The sequence below is a fragment of the Octopus bimaculoides genome, chromosome 5 (genome assembly GCF_046866305.1).
Source record: "Octopus bimaculoides isolate indiv1 chromosome 5, ASM4686630v1, whole genome shotgun sequence".
NCBI lineage: Eukaryota > Metazoa > Mollusca > Cephalopoda > Octopoda > Octopodidae > Octopus > Octopus bimaculoides.
This window is the reverse complement of record NC_142932.1, coordinates 111,214,480-111,222,208: the sequence shown is the minus strand read 5'-3', so window position 1 is coordinate 111,222,208 and position 7,729 is coordinate 111,214,480.

Below are 7,729 nucleotides of genomic sequence, written 5' to 3'. Positions count from 1 at the left end.
GAGCTAGTCACATTTCTGATTCACTTTGTATTGTTTGTGACAGCTTTGTTGCCACTTATTCATTTTGTTCTTTTACAGCAGTGGTTCCCAAAGTGGGCAGTATTACACCCCTGAGGGTGGTGGAAAGTTCCAAGGGGATGCTGAAGAAAAGTGGGGCAATAATGGGGTAGCAATTCATGTAAAAAGTGGGGCAATAACGGGGGAGCAATCCATGTAAAAACAACATAATGGGTTCATTAGGTTAAGTTTTATTTGTGAAATGCAGTTGCTTTGAATTTGCTTCAGAAAGAGGTCTATTTGTGATGGTTAACTGCGGTGGGGATACTAGGAATGTGGCATGGGTATCAGTAGGGGCTTGAAAAAGTTTGGGAACCACTGTTTTACAGTATCACCCTTTTGATCATATATAACAATAATATGTTGGTGACCAAATCTCTTTGATCTAGCGGGTGACATACAAGCTAGATGAGGGCAGATGGCTTGAGAAAGCTGTGCAACTCATATACAATGGTGATAAAGCAGGCAGCTGGCACTAAGAAATTTGATGTACTGATGAACTCACCTTGATAACAAAAAATTTTTTCACTATTTTCAAAACTATCTGAAACAAAGTATTTCAAGAGAAAAATGGTTACTATATTTTCTGGCATACAAGCTGGCATAATACATAGTGTAAACATCAAAACGTCATCACTATCTTTTCATTGCATTTCACATGAAATTTTTGGTCCTCCAAAGTTTTCCTGGTGAATTGCCATTTTTCAGTGTAAATTTCGGTCTGCAAAATTGAACTTGTGTGCCAGAAAATAGTATAAAATGCCCCCTTAAGAGAACACTACTATCTATCTATCTTTATAGACGAACGGTAGACGCATCGGCTCCGTAAGTTTTGCCTTTTTTATGCTTTCAAAAGTTTGTATTTAAATTGAATTTTGTATAGAAAGTTGTACAACAACTTATAGACTCTGTGGTGCAAGTTCATTGCAACGGAGATCTGCCCTGTGTGGCATATTTCCAGATTTTAAAAATTGATTTCAGCTTTTTAGCCATTTTTTGTTTTGGATGATGGCGTCTTCAAGCCATGAAGACGATCGTCAAAGGAATGCTGAATTTTGCAGCGTGTCGTTTGACATTGATTTCCATACACTTCCTTCCCCACATTTAAACGAGGGAATGAAGAAAAAGGAAAAAGACATCACACACACAGATGCGAGTGTTAACATGAAAGTTAACACTGCCACCACCAACAAAAACAAAGCTGTAACCAAGGTTACAAAGCCATGCATAAACACCGTTACTAATGTCTCTGATGTAAACTCCATTTCTGCTGATGCCATCATCACCACCACCACTACCAACAACAACAACAGCAGCAGCAACAGTTCAACTCAACCTTTGCTCTCTTCACCAGCAGCAAGTGAAAGAGAGGAAGGAAAAATGAAAACAAGCCACAACACCACTGACACAGTCACAAATGCCACATCTGCCACCAATACCAGCGCCAGCACCAGCAACAATAATAACAACAATAACAAAAAAAACTTTGCTGAAGCTTTGAAGCAAAAAGAAACAGTTGTGTCTTATACGACACAACAAATAATAGATATGAGAAAGTTGATTACAAAAGAAAATAATGAAGTACAATTAAACATCCCCGAACATACATTACAAGAGACAAACAAAAGAACCATCATTTACAAAGTAATTAATACTAAAAGTAGGAGGCCAGTACAGACAAAAATCAGAAATGTTTGCACTCAATCTGGTCTGATAAAGTATACATCGCTTGGTGGCATAAATATGCCCATGTCCAAGTGATTTTTCGAAATGAAGAGTTAGCAAAGAAATTTTCAACGCTAACTCTTCAAACACAAGAAATAACTATGATACCTAGTTACCTTGGCCAAAGGGTAACAATAAAACATGCACCTCCAACAATAGACACATTATGGTTGCTATCGGCCATATGTGTCGACATGGAGAACATTTAATATCCTCCAAATCACCGTTGGAGAAAACAACTGGACAGGAAAAACAATACAAATCCTGTTCCACACAAACGAGGAGGAAATACAAAAAATTCCACCTTACATCCGTGTGTCACCCAATCAAAAACTATATGTAGTGGTAGAGGGCAGGCGGCCTCGCTGTTACTTATGTGACAGCAAGGCACACCTCAAAAAGTAGTGTCCGACTGCCCTAAAAACACGACAACAACAAGGGTACCTCTTAAATGATATCAAGTCACATAACTTGGGAATCATAGCCATAAGTGAGACCAGACTCCATGAGCCGCGGGCCCTAAAGTCCATGTTTGGCGGACAATTTAACATTTATTTTTCTCCCTGTCTGCCGAGGATGGGCGGTAGTGGCACGGCGGTTCTTTTTCGCAAGAGTCTGGATCTCGAACTAAAGAACACTACAATATAGAGTAGTGTTTCTCAACCTTTTTGGAGGCTCATGCCCCTTTCCCTTCTAGACCTAACTTATTTCTGCATATCATCATCATCATTTAACGTCCGTTGTCCATGCTGGTATAGGTTGGACGATTTGACTGAACTGCCAAGCTGGAAGGCTGCACCAGACTCCAGTCTGATTTGGCATAGTTTTCTACGGCTGGATGCCCTTCCAAATGCCAACCACTCCAAGAGTGTAATGGGTGCTTTTACGTGCCACTGGCACAGATACTGTTTGCATGACACCGGAGTGCATTTACGTGTCACCAGCATGGGTGTGAATTTGCATGACACCAGTATCTGCCATATCTGTGATTTTGCTCGGCTTGATGGGTCTTCTCAAACACAACATAATGCCAAAGATCTTGGTCATTGCCTCCGTGAAGCCCAACACTTGAAAGGAACTCAGCCACTCTGCCTCCATGAGGCCCAACGCTCAAAAGGAACTCAGCCACCTTGCTTCTGTGAAGCCCAAATTTTAAAAAATTATTTTACTTTTTGCAACGTATGTCAGTTGCATTGTATCATATAAAAACAGTGTTTACAGTAAGCTACTATAAAGGCAACCATTTCTATGTAGATAAAACTGTGTATTAAGTAAATAAAATTCTATAATGACAGTTAGGTGCAGTCGAAACATAAATTAGAAGAACTACCAGAAATTAACTTTAATAATGTTTACATTAAAGCAAGTAGCTACATCGAAGTAGGAGATGAATGTCACTACTAGTTTAACCCCAGGCGGAGTAGTAACATTCATTTGCCACTTTGATGTAGCTACTCGCTTTAATGTTTGGTATACGTTACTACTCTATCTCTTCTTGAGATTTCGTAGCTAGCTATTTTGCTTGTTGCAAATCAGTGACCGATGGTCACTTTGTTTACAATATATCGCTGGCAGAAGCGGATCTTAGCTACACTCCACTGCACAGGTGCATGAGGCTGATGTGAGCCAGATAGCTCGAAACTGGCCGGTCCCATGATCCTGTCAGCTGTTGGAGGGTAGTCGGGGCCCACTCCCGTTGCTAGTGATGTATTGTGTGTAAAAGGTGCAGAGCTTGCACCGAAAACCAGCTGCCAGAGAATCCACTTGGGTTTAAACTAGTTGTTACATTCATCTGCCACTTTCGCTTTACTGTTTAGTATACATTTCTACTCTATCTCTTCTTGAGATTTTTAGAATTTAGTTTGGATTCAGTCTTAGAGTCAAATTTACTGATCATTTCCTGTTTAGTTTATAATTCTATTTTAATTACACAAAAAGTGTCACAAATTTGGTATATTATGCAATATACCCTTTATACTGAATTTCTTACCATGAGTTGCCATCAGAGTTAAAACTTGAAATAATCATAAATGTATTTGCATTTAATACTTAGTGAACTATAAAATGATATAATATATTGCATATCTTTTCTTTGGTAAACAATAAATATTAAATACTGTAGAAATTATATTTAAATAACAAAGATCACTTTGAAACAAAACAAAAAAAAAAGAGAAGATTAAATTGCAGAAACAGTTTTATTAATTACAGAAACTGGAATGGCTCATTAGCAAATTCAGTAGTTTGAAGTTTTTCATTTTTGTTTGTTTGTTTTTTTTTCGTTTTAAAGATTAACCTTTTCTACTTGGCAGTAATTTTACAAAAATTGGTTGTCCAATAGTAAATATTTCATCAAAATAGGTCTTTGCAAATGAAAAATAAACAAAAGTGTTACTATTGCAAAATAGCTGATATTAAAAAAAAAAGTCAACAAATGAATTATTTTATTGAATAAAAAGTTTTGTTCACTTTTTCAGTGTGAATTTAGTGACGATTATTTACAGGCATTTGAAATACTGTGAATCAGCTAGCTAGCAAAGAAGTGAAATAATAAAATAAGAGCATAAATCACAACCAATATAACAAAAATTACTTGAATTTTGGATGATATTTCTTTTAAGTGATGAATAGACTAGGATTGAAAGATAAAGTGTGTTTGCTATTAAAATTGACAATTTAATAAATTGTAACTGTTTGTAGCAATTTTTTAAAAACTGAAGGTGAATACAAGAAGTAATATCAACAATAATAATAATAACAATACTGTAAAATTTAGGCTTTGATGATAAATGAAAATGGAAGAAATTCGCAAGTCAGACAAATTCAAATATGTTTAAATTAGAAGGAATTCAACATATTTTAAAAAAGCAGTTGTAAAAAATATATGTGAATAGACCCAAGAAATGTTAAAAATACTATTGTAAAAAATATGGTAGGCAAAGATTGGACCTGAATTAATCTCTTAATGATTATTATTTTGAAGGTGTTATGATGTTTTCAAAACAGCCCCAATACAAATCAAAGATTTGATGAGAATAAAATGTATAGAACACAAAGCTTTGGTTAGATATGAATTAACTAATGGAATACTAGGAATCATTAATTTTGACAGAGTTTCCAGCCTTCACCTGCCATGTAGAGAATTTTGTTGGATTTTTTCATTGGAACTTTCACTGTCATAGCTTTATCAACATCATTTCTACTTGATTTATGATAAAATGTATCATCTGAGTAGTTTTACCTATTAATATTGTAGAGGGCAGAGTACAGAAGGTAAATATATTCAGATAAATATAATACATGTAGCCTTTGTGAAGGTGCATGGCTCAATGGTTACAGTATTCGGCTCACAATCATGAGGTAGTGAGTTTGATTCCTGGATCAGGCTGTGTGTCATGTTCTTGAGCAAGACATTTTGTTTCATGTTGTTCCAGTTCACTCAGCTGTAGAAATGAGTTGTGATGTAACTGGTGCCAAGCTGTATCAGCCTATGCTTTTCCCTTGGATAACACTGGTAGTGTGAAGAACGGAAAATGGATTTCATGGGCGACTGCTGGCCTTCCACAAACAGCCTTGCTTGGACTTGTGCCTCAGAGGGGGAACTTTCTAGAAGCAATCCCATGGTCATTCATGACCAGAAAGTGTCCTTACCCTTTACATGTAACCTTGTTTAATCACTGGTTCATTCATCACAGGTTGATTTGTGATAACATGGGTCAAGGATCAGTGAAAGATTCTGCTTGTGCCACAGAAACTTACCCTAGTGACCATTCACAATGCTCAGCTACCTAAAATGCACCAATTATCGCTTGTTTTGGCATCACCATGTTGTGAGACTGCATATTTTTTAATACGGATGTATGTACTCACACCTATCAATATGACACCAGTGAACAGAAAGAATACAATGGTGCCTGATCTTAAGGAACAATGCAGACAAGTGTATTCTCTACAGGAAAAGATAGAGATGTTCAAGAAAACACGATGGTGGAAGCTTCATTGTTGTAGACTGCAAGTTTGGTGCCAATGAATCCACCATTCTATTTACAAAATGTATAGAGATAATTCATCTATGACTATGTGGGTTTTTTTTTAACCCCTGTGATAAACAAGGATAGATTTCCTAAAAACATTTACTGTGATGCAGCACAGAACTTTGTCAGTGAACAGGTTGCGGTCTCAAAGTGACGAAAATATTTTGACAAATTAAATTTAAATGTTGAAGTGAATCTAACGGTTTTTGTGTGTTATTTTAAATGGCTTATAAACACCTTCCACGCTGCAATTATTTACTGAAAGTAGTGTAGAAATTAATTCATATATGGTGAGAATGGAGGAGGATAGCTGCGTGAAAAAGTGCCACACCCTAACAGTTGAGGGAACCCGTGGAAGAGGTAGGCCCAGGAAGACCTGGGCTGAGGTGGTGAGGCAAGACCTTCGTACATTGGGCCTCACCGAGGCGATGACTACTGACCGAGACCTTTGGAAATGTGCTGTGCGTGAGAAGACCCGGCAAGCCAAGTAAGATCGTTGCCAGTGCCCCTGGACTGGTTCTTGTGCGGGTGGCACATGAGATGCACCATTTTGAGCGTGGCCGTTGCCAGTACCGCCTGACTGGCTCCTGTAGGATTTTCGAGCGAGATCGTTGCCAGTGCCCCTGGACTGGCTTGTGCGGGTGGCACATAAAAGACACCATTTCAAGCGTGGCCGTTTTCGTGCGGGTGACACGTAAAAGCACCCACTACACTCTCTGAGTGGTTGGCGTTAGGAAGGGCATCCAGCTGTAGAAACTCTGCCAAATCAGACTGGAGCCTGGTGTTGCCATCCGGTTTCACCAGTCCTCAGTCAAATCGTCCAACCCATGCTAGCATGGAAAGCGGACGTTAAACGATGATGATGATGAACTTCTTGAAGTTTATAGTTTAAAGGATTATTTTTAAATTATATACCTAGATTGAACTACATTAAAAATCTGAGAAATAAATAATATATTCCTATTTTACTCTGATGCTTTTTCAAGTGCCTATATCGATTTTAAATGAATCTAGAATTTAATTTGATATATGTCAAATCCAGCTGCTAGAATTTTTTCCTTTCATTCTACAGCTAAATAAATATACATATAAAATTATATAAGCACAAGAAATGTTTAATACCCTTTGTTTAGATTAAATTTAATCTTTCTCTTTGTCAGATTACTCTATCAAATGTAATGCTTATTCTCATTGCTTTGAATGACTGTATTTTAACGTGTATAAGAAACCCCCTAATTTCGGGGGCTTAAAATTTGGAAACAAGGTTTTGTAAGGGATTATAATACTATCCATGTATAAGAACTCCCATATTTTTTTTGACAAAAAAGGGTTCCTTATACATGTTAAAATACAGTAATAATGCATTGTCTCTTAGCTTTGAGATTTTGATGATGTGACTTTATTTTTAGAATGACATTGTAGGGTAGGTGTAAGAGGTCAGATCTGGCTAGTTTGAACAGGTAGAATATTTAGGTTGGATATAGATGGTTTAAATGCTAAAGGGTTGAACTCAAAATTATAAAAAACCTAGCTGCCCAAAACAACCTACATTTATTCCAATTAAAAATTCAAAAGTAGGATATATTTGGTTTGTCATAAGAAAGAAGAAAGTCTAACATTTAACCCTTAGCATTCAGATTTATTAAACGTAAAGCTTATTTATACACATAGTTTTGTATTTATCATTCATGATCTTGCAACTTCAAGATTTCAATGATGTGATTTAGTTTTCAGAATGACTTTGTAGTGTAGGTGTGAGAGACCAGATCTGCCCTGTTTGAACATACTAGAGTTAAAATTCATTAAAAAAAAAACACGTCTGCACTATTTCTATTTAAGATCTTCAGGAGTACATTGCCATTTATGCTATTTAAGTATTTTGTTTTATAAAATAATAGTTAGGTTCACTGTAT